We start from the raw sequence: 21,704 nt of genomic DNA, 5'->3' as shown, positions 1-21,704 counted from the left end.
TCTTAAGAGGGGCAAGGAAGTGCCCTGCAACATTCAGATGTGGGGTCACGATGGCTTCCCTCTCATTTCTGACCCTCCGGCAGCTAAGTGAGAAAGGCCGCCTCCATGAGGTCTAGCAACTTGTTTGAAAAAAAAGCAAGAGGGACCCTTAGAATGAGAGAGGGCGGGGCAACCAGAACTCATCCAAGGCTGCCACCTCATGATGCACACTTACCTGGTCGTAAACGCCACTGAACACAGCTGGGCTTACTTGTGAGTAAATATGCATAAGGACACACTGTAAATAGCGCACACGATTGCAGGGAGGCCCTAGCCCTACCTCTAGGCCCCTCAACATCACATTTACTGTAGGTGGCTGCATTGAGATGAAAACGAGAGCAAAGCTAACGCCTGGTGAGAAAGCTAAGTGGAGATCTTGGGCAAAGACGCAAGCGAGTGATGGAGACTTTTTTCCAGGGGCGGCGGCTAGATGGGCGCGCGCGGCGGCGCCTCTCCCCTTTGTCCTCCCGGCCATTGTTCATTCATCTCGCACGACGCGCGTTCACACAAACAGTCTGCGGCGAAGGAGCTGCCAGGCGCAAAGCAGGGCGCAAAGCGAGGGTGGCACAGCCCAAGCAAGCAGGCAGGAAGACACCGGCCCGCTCCGGCAGGACTTCCTCTCCCCAACCCCGCTTAGCTCACGCCCCTTCCCCGATTTCCCCGCTCTCTGCGCCCCCCCCCCCCCGCGCGCCTTCCCGACGTGCCAGCTGACCCAGCCTCCCTGCTCCTCTGTGCGCAAGCGTGGCGAGGCAGGGGCGGACCATCTTCGCCCCATCTCCACGCTCCTCTGGCTCGCTCGCACACTCTCCTTCCTTCCTTCCTTCCTCGTCTCCCACCAGCGAACTTTAAGACAGTGTGGCACAATTGGGCAAGCCTCCCCTTCTCCTTTCGTGGCCAGCGGCCGTTGCCTTTCCAGCAGCCATCTCTGCCGGAGGGGAGAGCGAGAGCCAGCGACCCTCTGTGCCAAAGGAGCTCTGCTGCTTCTCCCCTTCCTCCCCACCACCACCACCATCATCTTCATCATCCTCAGTACCACCACTATATGACTCCTGCCTGCCCACCTCCTCCCACCCCCCAGAGTTGCGTCCTGTGCACCAGCCCAGTTCGGATTATAAACTGACCCAAACCCAACACCTTTCCTTGTCTCCGGAGGCGCCGGTGAATATCTCGGCGAACCCAGCGGATGGGGGGTCGCTCCTGACACCCAGATGGCTGGCTGATGGTGAGTCCTTCGGTCTTCCCTCCCTTCTGCAGCTCGGGGTGACGCGTGTCTTGGAAGGGTTCCCGCAAAACCCCTGTCTGAAGCCAGGGGTGGCCACGGGTTTCTGTAAGCTGTGTGTGTGTGTGGCGGGGGGGGGAATCAGGAGGGGCATTAAGTTTTTTCTCTCCCCCCCCCCGCGCACCCCTATTTTTTTGCAAATAGCTGCAGAATTGGTGTGTGTGTGTCCTTCACAAGAGGTGGTTGGGGTGGTTTATTTCTCGTTTGTTTATTTAATTATCTCCCTCCCCCCCGCCGCCGCCGCCCACCTTTGCAGCGGAGCTAAAAATACAATTTCGAAAAAAGGGCAAGCGGATTTAGAGGCTGTAAAAAGACAGCGGCGAGCCTGGCTTTACTCCTTTGTCTTAACTCTGCCTTCTGTGTCTCCTAAAGAGCATCTGCACCCGGAGCAGCCTGTTGGGTCTCCAAATGTGTTTGAACTTGCAGCTTCCTTTGCCTCTCTCTGCTTTTCTCCCTCTCCGTCTCTCTCCCCACATCTTAAAAACCTTAATTAGAAGAAGAGTTGGAGAGGCAAACTCTCTTGCCGAGTTCTTTTGATGGTGCCTTAAGGGGGCAATTGGTTAAGTTGGTTGGGTTAAAAGAAGAAGAAGAATTCTCTGGAGGCATACTAGCTCAGCAGAAAAAAAAACACTTTGAGCTTGGCATAGTTTCAAATTAGAGAGAAAGTGTAATGTGGTGGCATCTTCTTAACCCCTTGGCATGTGTGGCACAACTGGTTTTTCAGTTAAGATCTGGAGCGTGGGAAGATGCCACATATATATACTCAGTTAGTCCCAGCTCTTGATTATTGTCAACCCTGAATGGCAATGGTTCGCCAGGGTTACAGGCAGGGAATATGCTTGCTGGGTGACCTTGGGCCAGTTACGGTTTCTCAGCCTGTTGAGCATCTTGGGGGAAAGTTAGGGGACAAATGGGATGGCTAAATAAATATCCAGCCCTAGCTGGAGATGGTGGAGATTGCACCAGAGGACCTTCTGCGGGCAAAGTGTCTGCTCTTCCACTGAGCTACAGCCCTTTCCCTGAAAGCAAAGGCCTTAAACGAGTTGTGAAGCAAGGGCCTGACGTGCCTTGTCCTGTACAGAATCCATGCACCTATGATGGCAGGAGGTGGTGGACCTCCAGATGGTGTTGGAACTACAGTTCTCATCCAACCAGCATAGCCAATGGTCAGAGAATGATGGGAGTTACAGTCAACAATTTCTAGAGGACTGCTGGCTCCCCATACTTGCCACAGTTTTTGCATGCACTCTTCTATCATCCAAGATAGTTCAAGGCCTTGCTTCATAACTAGTTTAAGGTCTTTACCTTCAGGAGAAGGGACACAGCTCAGTGGGGACCCCTGACCATTAGGTCCAGTCGGGACCGACTCTGGGGTTGCAGCGCTCATCTCGCTTTATTGGCCAAGGGAGCCGGCGTATAGCTTCAGGGTCATGTGGCCAGCATGACTAAGCCGCTTCTGGCGAACCAGAACAGCGCACGGAAACGCCGTTTACCTTCCCGCCAGAGCGGTACCTATTTATCTACTTGCACTTTGACATGCTTTTGAACTGCTAGGTTGGCAGGAGTGGGGACCGAGCAACGGGAGCTCACCCCGTCGCGAGGATTCGAACCACTGACCTTCTGATCGGCAAGCCCTAGGCTCTGTGGTTTAACCCACAACGCCACCTGCGTCCCTTACCAGCTCAGTGGTAGAGGGCAGCTTTTTGGCTTTTGAGTTTGGCTCCTGCACTAGCAAGTGAGTTTTGATTTTGTGCAACAGAGCAATCCAATGCAGCTGTTGCACTAGTGGAAACCCATGTGCAACAGATTGTGCAACACAGTTACTTTATGCATGTTTGCTTAATCATATATATTTTTTGCACAGCGGGACCTTATAATGCTTGACTTCCTAGAGCCCTCCTTCAAAGTTGGATCAGCTTCTAGTAGTGTAAGAAGACCACTCATCAGACTCATTGCAAGAATTAGCTGGGAGACAAGATGCATCACACACTTATTTGAAGTGCTGGAGAACGTGAGGTAATATGGTTGGGGGCTTTCCCTGCTGCTTCCTTGAACCTTGTAACAGGGAACAGCCATAGCTTAGTGGAGGAGCACATTCTGTGCATGCAAAAGGGCCCATGTTCTCAGTCGCTGGTGTCTCCAGGTGGGGCTCTGAGACTTGTATTTCAAACCTTGAGATCTGCCAGAAGTCATCATAGAGCTGTCTTCTTCAAACCTAGTGTCTCCTAGGGGTTTCATCTCCCCATTGGTCATGCTGGCTGGGGCTGATGCAGGTGTGGTCCCAAAAAATCTGGAAGGCACCAGGTTTGGGGAGGCGGCTGTAAACAGTACTGAGCTAGAATCTGCTGCCCTCTAGGTGTTGTTGGACTTCCATCAGCCCAGCCGGTATGGTCTAGGATAATGGGAGTTATAGACAGCATCTAGAGCCATGGTTCCTAGCGTGGGGCACACGTCCCATGGAGGGCAATTCGAGAACAAGTTATTAACAGTTAATGGCCTTTTAGGCTTCCTCCATGTGAATGGGAATTCACTTTTTGAATAATAAGAATTATATGTCACAAGAGGGGGAGGGCAGCAGGATTTTAGAGATGCTTAGGTGGGGCATGGCCAAAAAAAGAGGTTGGGATCTAGAGTAATGGTTCCCCATTCCATTGCCCCCAATGAACTACAGTGGTACCTCTGGTTACATACGCTTCAGGTTACATACGCTTCAGGTTACAGACTCCACTAACCCAGAAATAGTGCCTCGGGTTAAGAACTTTGCTTCAGGATGAGAACAGAAATCACACAGTGGTAGCGGGAGGCCCCATTAGCTAAAGTGGTGCTTCAGGTATTTTATCCCTAAATATTGTATTTTATTGTGTTACTGTTTGAATCCCATAGAAATCAAACTGTAATACAATAAAATACAATATTAGGGATAAACTAAGCAATTAAAAAGCAATGTGATTATTGAATGTGGATATGCCATGGATCTCCTGAACGAAGCTTGCAGACCGCTGGTTATCCATGGACCACTTTTGGGGACCTCTGGTCTAAAGGGTCGTGGCTTCCTCAGGTTTGAAGTAGAGAGACTGGTGGTCTGACTTGGCAGCTTCTTCTGTTCCTACTGTTTCAAGTGCTTCTTTTTATCTGATCTTGACTGGAAAGCACTTTCATCCTCTTGAGTTTTTCTGCTCTCCTCTCTCCCCCAGTCAGCGCTTCCAACCATCAGGATTCCGCCACACATTCTTCAAACTCTCTAGGGTCACTTCAAGCTACCATGCTTACAACTTTGTCATTTTCATGTTTGCTATACAGTGGTACCTCGGGTTAAGTACTTAATTCGTTCCGGAGGTCCGTTCTTTTTTTATTTATTTATAATTTTTATTAATTTACAACACAGGTATACAATTTTATCCAATTTTTAACAAATAAATTCTCTCTTTTTGGACTTCCTTCAGCTTCTCTGACAATCATCCATCTTTACCTCTTAATTACGCATTCCTTCTCTTTAATATTGCCATTAGTCTTCCCTCCCACTTCTATTATTTTTAATAACAATACTTCTCAAATTTCACAGTTAGCTAAAGTAGTGCTTCAGGTTAAGAACAGTTTCAGATTAAGAAATCCGGAGGTCCGTTCTTAATCTGAAACTGTTCTTAACCTGAAGCACCACTTTAGCTAATGGGGCCTCCTGCTGCTGCTCCTGCACCGCCGGAGCACGATTTCTGTTCTCATCCTGAAGCAAAGTTCTTAACCTGAAGCACTATTTCTGGGTTAGCGGAGTCTGTAACCTGAAGCGTATGTGACCTGAGGTACCACTGTATTGGGATTTTCTTTTTATCCTTGTGAATTGTGGGAACATTCCTCCACTTTAATTCCGGGGCATATTTGTATGATCTTTAAAAGCTGTTGCTTTTAAAAGAGTTTAAATTCTTTTTGTTCAGCAAAGGCAGGCAATCACTACAAAAACAGACTAGGGAAGGGGAGTTCAGGGGAAATTAGGAATCATTCACACGAGTGCTCATATATTTATGAAGTTTGTGGGTTGAAATCTGATAGATCGCACCCAAAAGGGATGCTTTGTTGGGCTTGAATGTACTGATTTCTCCTAGTTCTGCACTAGTTCACACTTGAGGGAATTACTGCTGACTCCATCTCATATGTAGAACATTTTGTCCATGTTTCTAAAGAGTGGAGCTTAATTTGCCCCAGAGGGTCTATTGCAAATCTTGTTACTTGAAGTAAAGAGGAGGACGAGGAGTTCTAAGAAACTGTCATTGGTGCACATTTGGGTATCACTGAAAGGCATGGGGGATACATGCAGGCCTTAATCTGATCTGTAGCTCAGTATTTGAACCTGCCTTCAGGGCCAGTGCTGATCTGTGAAGGGCACCTCTGAGCATGTTATGAGTGCATTTCCCTCACCCATAAAAAGACCACCACCTTCACATCTGGAATACAGAAGGCCAAGCAAAGTAGGTGGTACCTCAGGTTACATTCTCTTCAGGTTACAGACTCCGCTAACCCAGAAATAGTACCTCGGGTTAAGAACTTTGCTTCAGGATGAGAACAGAAATCGTGCTCCGGTGGCGCGGCAGCAGCGGGAGGCTCCATTAGCTAAAGTGGTGCTTCAGGTTAAGAACAGTTTCAGGTTAAGTACGGACCTCCGGAACGAATTAAGTACTTAACCCGAGGTACCACTGTAAAATGCTGTGTTAAATGCATGATTGCAGTGAATGTATCTGTGCTTTAGTAGCACCTAGGGAAAGGGAAGGGGTTGGAACCATGGAATGCTGGAAGAGAGGGTTTAACCTTACATGGAAGTCCTAATGAAAATCTCCTCACCACACTTATTGAAGGTGGTACTTGCCATGGGCAAGAACCTGCTGTTGGTTTCTGTTTTTCAGGGTTTTGCTATTAGAGGTTTTATTTAACTCCCCCGCCCTCCCGCCCCCAAAAATCGTTTGTGTATGTGCTAGATTAATCATATGGGGTAGGTAGCCTCACACACACTGGAACTGTTGGTTTAGGAAACTCTAAGGAGCAGATGGGCAGTGTTTTGTTTTCCTTGCACCTTGAGCAGCGTAAAGTCACCCAGATAGCAACAGATAGTTATAGCTCTCTTAAAACCTTTTAATTTGCATTGTAAACTGCTGTTAAGATGAATGAGTATCTTGAGGATCAAGGATGAGAAGAAAGTCTTGTTGCTAATGCTTTGAGAGTCTTAGCTGCACCTGAAATTTCAGACTTACTGGGAAGTTAAACGTTTGAAACCTTTTAATTTGTCTTCTGTCTTTTGGTGATTTTGTGTGTGTGTGTGTGTGTGAGAGAGAGAGAGAGAGAGAGAGAGGTTTGCTCTTCATTTATTCCAAGTTGCCTGAGAATCTTGTGAATGAATAAGAAATGGGAGGGAATTGCCTGGGAGGGAATTTTACTGAGGTAGAACCTCAGCGCCTAGGACTTGCCGATCGCATGGTCGGCGGTTCGAATCCCCGCGGAGGGGTGTGCTCCCGTTGTTCGGTCCCAGCGCCTGCCAACCTAGCAGTTCGAAAGCACCCCTGGGTGCAAGTAGATAAATAGGGACCGCTTATAGCGGGAAGGTAAACGGCGTTCCGTGTGCTGCGCTGGCTCGCCAGATGCAGCTTGTCACGCTGGCCACGTGACCCGGAAGTGTCTGCGGACAGCGCTGGCTCCTGGCCTCTAGAATGAGATGAGCGCACAACCCTAGAGTCTGGCAAGACTGGCCCGTACGGGCAGGGGTACCTTTACCTTTAGTGGCAGTGCAGATGTTTTGCATAGAGACGGGCCAGGGTTCATTCAATGCTTGATAAAGTGATCTTGCTTGAAACCCTGGAAACCTGCTGCCAGTACAGTGGTACCTCGGGTTAAGAACTTAATTCGTTCTGGAAGTCTTTTCTTAACCTGAAACTGTTCTTAACCTGAGGTACCATTTTAGCTAATACCATTTCGCTGCCACTGTGCTGCCCGATTTCTGTTCTCATAACCCAAGGTACTATTTCTGGGTTACTGGAGTCTGTAACATGAAGCGTCTGTAACCTGAGGTACCATTGTATTAATAGACGGCACCAGTAGACACTGTCACAACACACAACCTGCTGTGTTCCGGTCCAGTGCTGGATACCACAGAGAAGGCCTTAAGGCTGGAGGTGAAGCAAAGGAAGAGGAGGCTGGGGGTTGTGGCCAGGCAAGTCAGAAATTACAGGACCTTGGATAACTCAGGGTGAAGCACTTGCACCAATGAAGGTTAGGAGCAAATGGAGGCCTCTCTCTTTTTTTTATAATAATTTTTATTCAGTTTCCAATATACATTCCATCCATATTTAACATCCACTTCTAACATATACATCTTTTAGACTTCCCTCAGCCTATCTGACAATTTTCCATATAATCACAATTTACTCTTAAATTTATATTGCGCTTTAACAATCTTAATCTTATCATATCTTTTAAGCAACATTTCTATCCATCATTTTCACAGAGCTTCTTGAAAGCCAACAAGCGTTATTTGCTTCTCACATACATTTTTGGTATACTCTGTAAATTTATTCCAGTCCTCGGTGAATCTCTGATCACGTTCATTCCGAATTTCCCCCGTTAATTTGTCCATTTCTGCATATTCCATCAATTTCATTCTCCATTCTTCCCTCGTCGGCATTTCTTCCTGTTTCCATTTCTGGGCCATCAAAATCCGAGGCCTCTCTCAACAGGCTACCTCCTCCAGGCTCCACCCCTTCTTGGAGAAGGATAGAGCCTTAGAGGTCCAACGCCCCTGACCTGGAGATGGGTTCTCCTCCTCTCTTCTCTAGCCTTCCTCCAGATGCACTTGAACTGGTGAAGTGTGGTTGGAGGCAACTGGTTCCTCAGATTCAGGTGCCTGTGAAGGTCCCAGTTATGGCCCTGGTGGTTCCCCTGGGAGCTTCTGTCTGCCATCCTTGGTCATAGTGGTCCCTGATCTCCAGAAGTTGACTCAAAGCCCTGAGTATGATCTGATGCCTTAGCTGGTTCTTCTGTGCAGTGCCATAGCTTTGGTGGGGCTAGCCAGTTTTGTTTTGTTTTGACCCAGGTGAAGCCTCCAGAGGGGTGCCATTAAGGCTCCCAGCCTGTGTGTATGTACACAAATGCATGTTGGGTGTTTGCCAAACTGAGTCTTTGACCTGGGTGAAATAAAGCCCAGTTTCACCCTTTCTCTTTCTGTCTGGATTGCTGCTGATTCAGGAGTCATGATACAACCCTTTCCTGGTGCTCCACTGCAGTCTCCCCTATCCTGGTTCCTTTTGGACTACAACTCCCATCATCTCTGACCATTGGCCATGCTGGCTGGGCCTGCTGAGACAATGCCGGGCTGGGGAAGGCTGCACTATTTTGTAATCAACAACGTGAAAGTGAAATGAGCTCCTTATTTGCACTCTGCCTCCATCTCCCTCCCCTTCCTCTGCTGTCTCCCCTGGGTTGAATTGTAGATTGGAAACTCCTTGGGGCAAGGACCTGACATCGTGTACTTTCTAATCTTCCATGCACATTGACAGCTCGTTGTAATAAAAGGATTATCTCTGGAATCAGACCCATTTGTCTAAGGTGCTTGTCATATTGGATTGGATATTGCATAGGCCTATTCAGTCCTTTTCAACTCTTCCAGTTATTGTTGTGCTAGCAGAAAGAAGAAGAGTTTGGATTTGATATCCAGCTTTATCACTACCTGAAGGAGTCTCAAAGCAGCTAACATTCTCCTTTCCCTTCCTCCCCTACAACAAACAATCTGTGAGGTGAGTGGGGCTGAGAGACTTCAGAGACGTGTGACTAGTGGAGATGCGAACCCAGTTCCCCAGATTACAAGTCTAACGCTCTTAACCACTACAGCACTGGCCCCTTCCATATGCTGTCATTCCTATAGCACAACATATCTTGGGTGCTGAATGTCTGCAGTGTGCAGCCTACTCAACTTAAGTCGTGAAGTGATTAAGAGCCCCCTCCACTGGCGGAGGAACAGGGGTGCGGGAGGAGCGCACCGCCCCCGGCGCCATGATCCTGGTGGGGTGTCATCGCGGCTGCTCCCCCACGCTGGGCGTTATGCCCCCGGAGGCGGCGCGTCACGCCCCAGAACGCGTACCACACCCCTGCAGGCGGCGCGCTGCACCACCAGGATGCACAGCCCACCCCTGCAGGCAGCTGTCACGCCCCTGGGACGGGCGCCAGCCATGCCCCTGCCTGCTCTCTGCCCCCTGCGCCGGAGCTTGAAGCTCCGCCACTGGCCCCCTCCAGACAACCTTTTTATTATGTGTTCATGACAATCTGTGGTCCTGTTTTGAACACTGTTCGTGCTTGCAAAGGTTTTGGAGCAGGTGTACTGCTTGTTTCTAACTGGGGCATGTGTCAGACCTTCCAGATGAAGCCCTGTAACTTTCCATCCCAGAACTGTTTCATTGGTGTCCTTCCAGCTGCCAGTAATGTTGTAACAGGGATGTCCAACTGGTCGACCGCAATTGACAGGTCAGTCCCCGGCTGATTGTGGTCGATCACGGTTTCCTTTCCTTCTTCTGGGGAAGAATAGCTGTTTCCAGCTTTGGCCCCTTCCAGAGTCCTTCACTTGCACATGTTTGCTAAGACGGAAGACAGAGCTTTTGCTGGCGGTTTTTTTGGTGACCGGTTTTCCTCCCTAAAAATAGATCTGCAAATGTGGTGTCCCCCCAAAGTAAAGCTTTGTAATTTTGGGTCCCCCCCCTAAGGAAAGCTCAACAACTTTGACTTGCCCCCCTAAAAAAAAGTTCAGCAAAATGGGTAGATTACTGCCATTTTTTTCCTGGCAGTAGATCACAGTCTCTTGGGAGTTGGATGCCCCTGTGTTGTAACACTGGGGAAGCATCATAGAATTACTGATTGTGTGGTTGGTCCAGTATAAATCCCCCACTAATGTGCTATCATGGTGTCGATGGCATGTTGCAGAATATACCTGCAGAAAAACCAACATCAGTAGCCTAGTGGGGCCCTAAGATTTCTGGGAGGTCAAGTTTCTGAATTCCTGGAAAATCAAGGTTTTAAATTGCACAGGGAACCTACTTGAGTAGACCCAGCTACAGTCATTCAGCCCCCAACACTTAGGGCAGGGTGCAGGAAAAGGGCCAGCTGCACTCCGTATCTGAATCAGGATAATGTGTGGTCCACACATTGATAACCTCAAGGCTGGATTACTGCAGTGCATTTTACGTGGGACTGCCCTTGGGGTCTGGTCAGGAAGCTCCAGATGGTGCAGAATGCAGTGCCTAGACGTCTTGTGGGGGCAGATAGCTGGCAGCATGCGACACTTCTGCTAAAACATCTACACTGGACAGGTTCAAGGTTTTTGTGTTGATATACAGAGCCTGGAATACCTTAAGGACCTCTTGAGCCCTTCATCCCAGTCCAGTCAGTGAAATCATCCAGAGGAGCATTGTTAGTTGACCTCTGTGTTACAGAGGCCTCACTGCCCTCAACCAGAAGCCAGACATTTCGTGTTGCCGGTCCAGTGCTGTGGAACACTCTTTCAGCATCGTTACTTTTGACTTTTGAAGATGTTTTTATGCCAACAGTCCTGTGAACTTGTTTAACATTTCATTGGGAAGCCAGAAACTATAGTTTGTGGTGTGTTGGAGGATGAATGAGCGCTCTCTCTGAACAAGAGAGCAGCTCTTGTTCCTGTGTTCACTTCCTTTGCAGCATCCGGTTATGGGTTACTTTTCACCACAGGGTGGAACGCTAGATAGAAGTTTAGCCAGATCACAAAAGTTTATTGAGGACTGGGGGAAATTTGTTGAGTATTGGGGAGGTTTAAGTGATAATGAAATAACGTTTGCGGCATTTAAAGAAGCTCTGTAAAAATTTAAAGAAATATTGTAAGAAAGGAAAACAGGTGTGGACAGGTTTGTCAAAAGGCAATACGAAATGTAGGAAATGTGTAACTAAAAAGTTTAATTCGGATGATTGTCAGAATGGCTGATGGAAGTCCAAAAAAGGAGAAAATTTGTAAAGTGGAAATGTTTATCTATTTTTCTTTTGCTGGAAATTAATAAAAAATATTACAAAATGAAAAAAAAAGTTTAGCCAGATCACAACCACTGTGCTTTTTAGAGCTTCAGGAAGTTCTGTTACCTTCGGAGGTGGGTGTATATTTAACTTACAGTAAGCTTGGGGCCTGCTCACCTGGTCAGATATCCTAGGATGATGATAACTGATTTTGCTTCATCCTCTGAATTGTTGATATGTTCAGGAATTAATTGGAAGCTGAAGTGGGCTGAATGTTGAAAATATATGGTAAGATTTACTGTATTTCCATCCTGCCTTTCCTACAAGGAGTTTTACATTCCCCCCCCCGGCCCATTTTATTTTTACAACAACCCTGTGAGGTAGATTGACTAGTGTTTGGAAAGTTCATTTTTAAAAAGGAACTGCTTTTTTCCAGTTTATTCTGTGCAAAAAGTTCCAGTCATACACTTGTAGTATAAAATGAATTCATGAAAAGCTCATCCGTGACAATATCCCCCAGCACTCAGAATGTTACAAGTTGCTGTGCTGAAGTGTAGGATCTAAAAATAAATTGGGGGCAACACATAAGTAATAAAATGTCTGACAGGTGAATGTCAGCAGGTGCAGCTTTCCCCATAATTGTATTTTCAGACTAAGAAAGGTTTACCCTGTTTAATTTCTGCCTGCCACACAGCTGTTAGAGGCACAAGGCACCACTAGGTTCTTGTACCTGTATTTCCTGCTACAAACTGCTCCTGTGGGGAAAGAACAAATATCCTCATAGGGGAATATACAGTCATACCTCAAGTTACAGCCGCTTCAGGTTGCATTTTTTTGGGTTACAGACCGCCAAAACCCCAAAGTACCAGAACGGGTTACTTCTGGGTTTCGGTGGTTGTGCATGCGCAGAAGTGCTAAATCGCTCTTTGCGCATGCGCAGAAGTGCCGAATTGCAACCTGCACGTGCGCAGACGCGGGTTGCGAACGTGCATCCCGCACGGATCACGTTCGCGACCCGAGTGTCCACTGTACAGGGAATGCCTCACAGTCCTTCCTGGTCTCCCAAGTCCTAGTTCAACCACTATGTCACACGGGCCACTTCTATGGACCTCTCATTGCATGAAATTGGGCTGAAACTTCAAAAGTGTGTGTTGACAACAATATTCTTGGGTGCCTGGGACAGGGAAGGAGGGAGAGATTTCCAGAAGGCAAATAGGGGAATGTAGGAAGAGCCCTGCCGGATTGGATTAAAGGTCTCAGAAAAGCAACAGTCCCAGTACAAAATCCACATCTTACATCCCTCCATGGTGAGAGCTGTCCGTTTATTTCCACTCTGGTGGTTCATAAAAAACTGACAAGGGAAATGGTTAACCTCATGGCTTTCATGGTTGATGTTCATTCAAGAAAATGAATGCAGGAGGTGGACAGACCAGGGAGCTGCTTCCCTTGAGATGGTGTTAAAGTAGTGGTACAGGAGGAATTTATAGTCCGTTATTACTCTGAGATGTGGGCAGCTCATTATATGAAATAATTTATCTTCAGTCTTGTCCGGGCTCATCTCCCATGCAGGAGGAGTGTTTTTAATAACTGCTTTGAGTTAAGTTCTCCAGTGGCTGTGCTGTATCTTGGAGTTTGGGCTGGGCCTGGAATTAGTTTTTAAGTTTATTATTTTATTTCATTTCTTTGCACATTTATCACCCACAATTTCATACAAAATTATCAACGCGGTGTACATCAGACAGTAGTAAAATCAGCAAAAAGCATTAATAGAACCATCACTGAAAATCAACAAATATTGATTAGTTAAAAAGAGAAAATTCATATTGCAAATGGCCTGTCCAAAAAAGTTTTCATAAATTGTCTGAAAGTAGGGGGAAATGGTTCCCGTTGAATTTCTATTAGTAGGAATTTGCACAGGGAAGGGCCTGCCACATTAGAAGTTCAGTTTCTTGTGGAGGCCAACAGAACCTCAGAGGTGTAGGGATCAGACAATCCTGAAAGTACTTTAGGGCATTGTGAATTAACACAAGAACCTGCCGCATAGGTATTGCTGGGGTCAGCTGTGGATCGAGTGAGACAACTGCAAAGAGTGCCTTTGAACATATGAAGAGTGCATTTCTTTGGTCACTGGTCTGCTGTTCACATAATGCTAAGCCATGGTTTATTAAAGCAGGGTTGATTGGATTATCCTAACCATGCCTGTGGTTTGTTTACTTCCAACAAACCGCAATCTGAAACCGTGATTTGTTGCTGGCCTATGAACCTTGGCTTGTTTTAACAATGGCTTGCCATTACAGCTCATTACCACAAAGTTATGAGGCAAGAGCAGCTGGAAAACAAGCCAAACTTTGTAGAAACAGGACATAGCTTGTTTGAGCTGTGGAACAATATTTCAATATTTGTGGTGTGGTAAAACTGTGATTTAGCATTCTGGGTGAACCAGGTCACTGTGTAATACATCCACCCAGGTCCCTGGGTACATTTCCCAGGCAGGCTAGAGTCTCTTTCAGGATGTACTGACTCTCTCCCATATCACACCTTGTGGGGAGCTCCCTTTCAGTTCTGCAGGATTTCCCCCAGATAAATCTGGCCATACCATCCCTTTTCAACAGATCCATACTGTATAGTTTGTTCTAAAGACCTGTGAGTGGAAACAAAAGTGGACACTAGCATTGCTGTGCAAACACCAAAGATGTCACAAGTGCTAGCAAAGGTGAATTCTGCGGGTGTCCCTGTTCTTCTGATTATGCAAGCAGAGTGAAATCTTTGGATCAGTTGTACTTTCTCCACACATTTATTATTATTATTATTATTATTATTATTATTATTATTATTATTAATAATAATAATAATAAAATTTATATTCTGCCCATCTTGCTGGGTTTCCCCAGCCACTCTGGGCAGCTTACAACATACCGTATTTTTTGCGCTATAAGACTCATTTTTTCCCTCCTAAAAAGTAAGGGGGAAAGTGTGCACGTCCTATGGAGCGAATGCAGGCTGCGCAGCTATCACAGAGGCCAGAACAGCAAGAGGGATTGCTGCTTTCACTGCAAAGCGATCCCTTTTGCTGTTCTGGCTTCTGAGATTCAGAATATTTTTTTTTCTTGTTTTCCTCCTCCAAAAACTAGGTGTGTCTTGTGGTACGGTGCGTCTTATAGAGCGAGAAATACAGTATATAAAAACACAATAAAGCATCAAGCATTAAAGAACAAAATATCCTATACGAGCAACAGACAAAGCAATAAATCAATAGAAACCAATAACAACAACAACAATAATAAACAGTTTGCAGTTATAACTAAATTAAAATAACCGCCAACCCCAGATAAACATTTAACTAACATTAACTCGACAAAAACAAAACAGAGGAACCAAAATTGGAACCGTTTAACACCCACCCCAAGAGTGCATGCATGAGAAAGTAATGTGGGGGTTTTCTAGATCTGAATAACAAATGATCTGACTTCTAGCTTTGATGATGTTGTGTCCTGATGGCACATGTCCTGATAAATACTTGGTGCCTATATCTTCCCCCTACTATAATATGTGCCTCCGATGTTATTTCCTTATTCTTTGAGAATATCACAAGTAGCGACAGAACATATCAATGCTGGTTAATGCAGGAAACAACCGTGTACTACAGCAGAGGGGACAGAGGGGGGTTGGCCTTTGGATCCCTTCTCACTTTGATGCATCTATGATCCAGGGAACCTTTGGGGTGTTTTGGGAAACCAGCGCTGTGTAATCATCTTCCGAGAAGCCTGGCTTGCAAGTGGGTCTGACTGTAAGATCCCCATTGGGTGCCCGGGCCAAGCCCCTGCAGCAAAAAGAGAAGAAGAGTTTGGATTTGATATCCCGCCTTTCACTCCCTTTAAGGAGTCTCAAAGCGGCTAACATTCTCCTTTCCCTTCCTCCCCCACAACAAACACTCTGTGAGGTGAGTGGGGCTGAGAGACTTCAAAGAAGTGTGACTGGCCCAAGGTCACCCAGCAGCTGCATGTGGAGGAGCGGAGACGCGAACCCGGTTCCCCAGATTACAAGACAACCGCTCTTAACCACTACACCACACTGGCTCTCAGAGCAAGATTCTAGCACAGGGGTCAGCAACCTTTTTCAGCCGTGGGTCGGTCCACCGTCCCTCAGACCATGTGGGGGGGCCGGACTATATTTTGAAGAAGAAAAAAAAATGAACAAATTCCTATGCCCCACAAATAACCCAGAAATGCATTTTAAATAAAAGGACACATACTACTCATGTAAAAACACACAGATTCCCGGACTGTACGCGGGCCAGATTGAGAAGGCGATTGGGCCACATCCGGCCCCTAGGCTTTAGGTTGCCTACCCCTGTTCTAGCATAATCTTTCCCGACCTGATGCCCTCCAGATGTTACCAAACTATGTAGAAGTTGCCATGTTTTAATCTGTTTTTATCTTAACTGTTGGTCTTAGTTGTATTTTGATTTTCTTAAAATATCTGTTTTTAACTTGGCATTTGATTGGCCATATGAATGCTTTCTTTCTTTTATTTCTTGTAAACTGTTTAGAGGTTCTGTTTACAACCAAGCAGTGTATAGTACATTCTGTTAAAATAAAATGAAGCTGCCATCTTCCTTGACCATTGACCAGGCCGGTTGGGGTTGATGAGAGTTGGAGTCAAACATGTGGCTGGCACCATGTTGCGAAAGATTGTTCTAGTGAGGGGTGTGTCCAAGATGTTTTCGGCGAGGAGAAGATGTCCCTGGCACAGAGATGAAACGATGGAGGACAGGTACACCAATTTAATGTCTAGAAATGTAGCAAGCCGCTTTATGCAAGGTCAGATCATTGATCCACACTGACTGACAGCTGCTCACCAGGGTTTTAGATAGGGAGCACCTCTGGTCTTGATTGAACCTGGACACCTTCCTCAGATAAAACATGAGTTTTGCTACTGAGCAACCGTCTTTCCCCAAGAGTCATTTCTGTTATTGCCATTGGCTCTTGCAGAAGACACAAAAGCAAAGCCAGCCTTATTGTTGTTGCCCTGTTCTTCTTCTGAGTCAACAGCAGATAGAAAAAGTGAGATGTGAAACCACATGCTGCATGGTAGAGTCATCTGTTGAAGGTGCCAGCTAGACACACCCTTTCCTGGGTTCCTCCATTCTCTTTCCATTCCTCTTTTTCCTCCTTCTAGCAACGGTTCTCAACCTGTGAGTTCCCAGATGTTGTTGGACTACAACTCCCATCATCCCTGAGCGCTCTGGCCTTGCTAACTAGGGTGATGGGAGTTGTAGTTCAACAACATCTGGGGACCCACAGGTTGAGAAAGGCTGCTCTAGAGACTTCTTGGGGTTCTGTGGTCACTTGAGCATGCTTAGTCCTCCTTGGACCATTTTGAGTTTTCTCTCCCTCCCATAATTGTCTGCATGTTTCTGATAGATCATAATGTCCTTCCTTCTCTCTCTCTCTTAATTGTTTTTAAATTATTGGTTCCCCGATATAATATCTGTAAGCTGCCTTGAGTCTCTTGTCAGGGGAAAAGGCAGGGTATAAATAAATGTACCGTATTTTTGAGGCGGGAATTGCCCAAACTTGTTTAGCTTCTTTTGGGGGGAGATTGCCCAGAGTTGTTGAGCCCGCAGCTGAAAATCGCATGCATCACCTTGACCACCAATCGCCTGCATGCTCACAGCCAAGAGCCAACTTGCCCACTCGACGCAACCACAGCCAATTGCACGCACGCCTCGCCGCTGACGTAAATCACCCACCCAATTGCCGCAGCCAATCATCAGCAGGCCTTGCTGCAGCAAACAATCACATGCCCAATCACCGCTGACAATCTCCTGCTGGCTGCTGCCACCAATCGCCTATCCCTGCTCTGCTTTCCATGTAGAAGACGACCCACAATTTTTGCCTATTATTTCTAAGGAAAAAATATCATCTTATTCACAGAAATATACAGTATAATTATAAGTATTTTTGGTATTAAATGAAAGTTTTTGGCAAGAAAAGATAACTTGCTTGGGGTTTCCCTAAGCCTGTAGATATCTCCTTTTTTGTGCATGCATGTTGATGTTTTGGCTACATACAAATGGGCACTTGGGAGACTGAATTTGTCATTAATGCATCGGATGTTGAGCTAGTTGGACCATACAGTCCAGCCAAGCATGGATGCCTCTTATAAAAGGGGAATACAGGGAAAACCTGTTGGGTCTGCAAATAAGCTTTTACTTGCTAATACTCATAAATGTCTGTGTTTGGGGGAAAGGTTGTAATTGCAAGGAGATGTTCAACTAAGTTTTACTCAGAGTAAGCCCATCAAAATCAATGAATCTGACTGTTAGGTCCGTTAGTTTCAGTGGGTCTACTCTGAGTAAAATTTAGTTGAATACAACCCCTGCCCTGGTATCTGAAGATACATAAATTTGTTTAGTTTAGTTTGCATTTTCTGAAGGGAAGGATTTTGTCCATTATCCAATATGACCTTCAGCCTAGTGGTGTAACCTCTAGCTCTTAAGTAGCAGCTGCTACAGATGTTGCATTATTATTATTATTATTATTATTATTATTATTATTATTATTCACCTTCAATGTATGTCCCAAGGCAATGTACAAAATATAATAAAAGAAGATAAGTTTATGAACACCCATGGCAGAGACAGCAAAGATTGTTGGAGCAAAAATATTTCCCAAGTGTTTCTGATACATGCCATATCTCAACAGGAATGCAGTCCTACAGGTCAGGGGCTTTACAGAACAGGATCATCAGTTACTTAGGGATTTGGTTCAACACTACCACTACATTACTGCACCATCATAAAGGGCCTATCTGTCATTAAAGCAGACAAAACCAGACTCAACAATGGGGATAACACATCACAGAGTTCATGTAGGCCTTCAAGTGTCTTCCGAAATGTTTTAATGTGCCGACTGCAAAATGAGAGATTGCTGGGTAGGCCATTTTGAATGAATAATTCCACAACGAGGGTGCCACCACTGAAAAAAGCCCTGCTTCCACTTTCCGTGGCACCAAACCAGATCTTCAAATTGTTACCTAATCAATTTGAAGTGGTGAAGAGGGCCTCAGAGAAGATGCCCTTTCCTCTTTCCCCCTCTTCATGAACTATGTGTTATCTATTCATTGTGATAATTAAGAGAGGAATGTGCCTCCACACCTTTTATTTTCATTTCCCTCACCTTATTCTTCTATTCTTCATCTATTTGTGTTTCTGTTGGGGCTTTTTTTTTAACTATCTGGAAACTGCTCTGTAGGTGGGTTGCCCACCATTTCTTTACTGAGGAAACAATGAGTAATTCTACTGTTTCGTTGTTTGCAGTCATCTTCCTAGGCCCCATTTGCACTATACATTTAGAGCAGTATCATACCACTTTAAGCAGTCATGGCTGCTCCCCCCAAATCAAGGGAACTATAAACTAGCTTATTAAGGTCACTGAGAATTGTTAGGAGACCACCTATTCCCCTCACACAGCGACAGTTCCCAAGGGTTTCCTAGGAAGAGGGATTAATTGTTAAACCACTCTGGGAATTGTAGCTGATGGGAGTTGTAGTCCACAACATACGGAGGGCATCACATTGGCTACTTTGGGTGTAGAGAATTTTGAGAAGTCAGACCTTTGTCTCTATATGACAAACCATATTAACCCCTCTCCTTTTTAGAAATGATATATCTCTTTGTGTCTCCCTGGGGTTCTTTGAGTGCTGGATCAATGTTTTTTCTACTGCTCAAAAGTCTGCCCATTCTCATTGAGTTCTGTTTGAAAAATGAACCAACCATAATGTTTAGTTGATTTATATATGGCTTTTCTATAACATCCTTTGTTCAAGGGGCTCAAATCGATGTACGTAGGGTTGGAGAACCTGTGGCCCTCCCGCTGTATTGGACTTCAATTCCCATCAGCCCCAGCCAACATGGCTGATGCTCAGGGATGATGGGAGTTGTGGTCGAACAGCTACTGAAGGACACCATAATTCCCTGGCATACATGATTCCCTCTATTTTAGCCACACACAGCCTTGGAAGGTCATTTAGGCTGAGAGATGGTAATTGGTCCAAAGTCACACAATGGGTTTTGTAGCTAAATGCAGATTTCTCTAAAGTCAGTTCTATTTAAGAGACTGAGACTGGTACAGTGTAGGTCAAGAGTACAGAGTCCTATATCAGCTCAGGACTGCATTCCCTCAGTGCCCTGAAATAATTTACGTAACTAAAATCAGAGAAATGAGAATTCCAACTCAAATGAATAACCTAATATTGAAACCATGTCATATTATAGCTATGGAGACCACTTCCCTATTGAGGGTTCACATCTAAGGTTATTACTGGACAATATGGATCTAAATTTAGTTAAGAGGAAGTGAGATAATGGGCAATCCCAGAGAATTCTTCTCACTTTTGAAACTAAAAAGATTTTGTCCCATCATAGGAATGAAAACTGAATTGATTGAGAAGGGGGTATTTCCTATTGGACATTTTGAAGACACACCAGTTGGATCTCTGCTGTCAGTCAGAAAAGGAGGTCTGGGTGGAAAAGCATCCTGAAATTCAACCTTAGCAGGTCACAGATCTTATTCATGGGGATGAACCAATCATAGCACCTCCCAAAAAGAACACTGATAACCTACAAAAATTGTAAGTTGGCCACTCAGTTATTTGCAGATGAAAGCAAGTCAGTACCTAAGAATTTAGCTATGGATTTGCCAAATTGGTCAGAGCTAGCAGAAGATTTGATCCAGCAAGTGAACAACAGGATATTATAAGTAGATTAACGAAGCTGCTGGAAAAGCTGGCAGAATAGTCATGCTAAAGTACAGGAAACAGTTGTAAATCAGTCTTGACAAGAAGCTGTCACACCCAAATGTACACGGAGGGGAGGGTTATATTGGTGCATTCAATCTCCTAGATGTAGAACTGCAAATTCGGCCTCTTTGGAATATTCTGGGCAAAGCATAAACATACAATGCAATTTCAAATGACTGGCTGACCTATCAAATCCTAAACTTTCTAGAATTATGTAGTTCTTCACCACACAATGAATGGCAAATGAAATGGCAAATAGTGGCACAAATTATTCATTAGGAAAACTCTCCTTTTTTTGTTCTTAAAATTGTATAGTGTAGGTGAAAGTTAGGGAGCTGTTTTCAGAACCAGGGCATCATTCCTTCATGGACAACCTCTTGAGCAGGCATAGGCAAACTCCGGCCCTCCAGATGTTTGGGACTACAATTCCCATCATCCCTGACCACTGGTCCTGTTAGCTAGGGATGATGGGAACTGTAGTCTCAAACATCTGGAGGGCCGGAGTTTGCCTATGCCTGCTCTTGAGAATGAGTGGGTTTCGCATGGCTTTTGTACAGTAGGCTACAATCCAGGCACACACATTTTTCCATCTATGCAACGTTATCATAGCTCAAGAATGCACTTCAGCCAGGCCAAAGCACCTGAGGTGGGCAGGGGGATTGGAACTGGTGGGCAGAGATGCAGAGATCCAAGGTTGCAGGATGAGGAGTTGAAGATCTGCTGCTACTTCTGCTGCAGTGTCCACAGCATCCTAGAACCGCTCAGTCAGCATACAAGGGAACCCTTTAGCCAATGAAAAGAAGTCATTTCGCCCTTTGTACTGATTGGAGCCAATTAGAGTGAACGGAGGCAAGTTCGCAACTGTGGATTGGCTCCTAGGGTCACTCTGGAGAAGGCACATAAGAAGCACACCGAGTTGGTGTTGGTATTCCATATGCTCCAAACTAAGCCCTTAGGAACACTGCAAACACAAGGCGCTTCAGTTTCAAGGGAATGGTGTGCAGGTTCTGTTATGCACAAAAGGGAAATGCAACTTAAGTCACTCTGCAGTAAGATATTGGAGCTCTCCATGTAATTTGTCCATGTGCATGTACAGAAATTACCAGATCTAGCTGAATGGCCACACTTTGAGATCTTCATTGATCATGGCAATGCATTCCTAATTATTATTATTATTGTATAATTAGAAGATTGTTGCATAATCTTAGAAGGGGGCATGGCTGTGAGGGTGTGCGTCTGTGACTGTCATGAAAGGGACCCTGAACTTCTGAATTTGACCACTACACTAGTGCTGGTGAGTGCTGATGGCATTCTGGGGTGGCAAGAGTCTCAAGAGTTAAGATATCAAGCTTTGAAGGCTGTATTCACCCAGTGGATTCTCACCTCTGGTGCAGGTACTTCTGTGCCAAGGCTCAACAACAGCATCATCAGTGCGGGATTTATGTATAAGCTAAACAAGCTATAGCTTAGGGCCTCACTCTCTTGGGCCCCCCCCCAAAATTAAAGGAAAAAAACACCTGGATGTACATTTCCAAAATATAAGATAAAAAACAAATAAATAAAACCTACATACAGTTTGAGC

General features: G+C 45.5%; 1 protein-coding gene across 2 annotated transcripts in view; it reads left to right on the top strand.

The window, feature by feature from the left end:
* Window positions 1-796: 796 nt before the first annotated feature.
* Window positions 797-21,704, top strand: part of ST3GAL4 (ST3 beta-galactoside alpha-2,3-sialyltransferase 4) — a 173,505-nt gene continuing 152,597 nt past the window's right edge. For both annotated transcript variants that reach the window (XM_082200621.1, XM_082200620.1), the window contains exon 1: window positions 797-1,261. The gene's annotated coding sequence lies outside the window, so the exon portion shown is untranslated. The remainder of the gene's footprint in view (window positions 1,262-21,704) is intronic.

Source organism: Podarcis vaucheri (genome assembly GCF_965113315.1).
Source record: "Podarcis vaucheri genome assembly, chromosome: 15".
Lineage (NCBI taxonomy): Eukaryota > Metazoa > Chordata > Lepidosauria > Squamata > Lacertidae > Podarcis > Podarcis vaucheri.
This window is presented reverse-complemented; position numbering and strand designations above follow the sequence as displayed.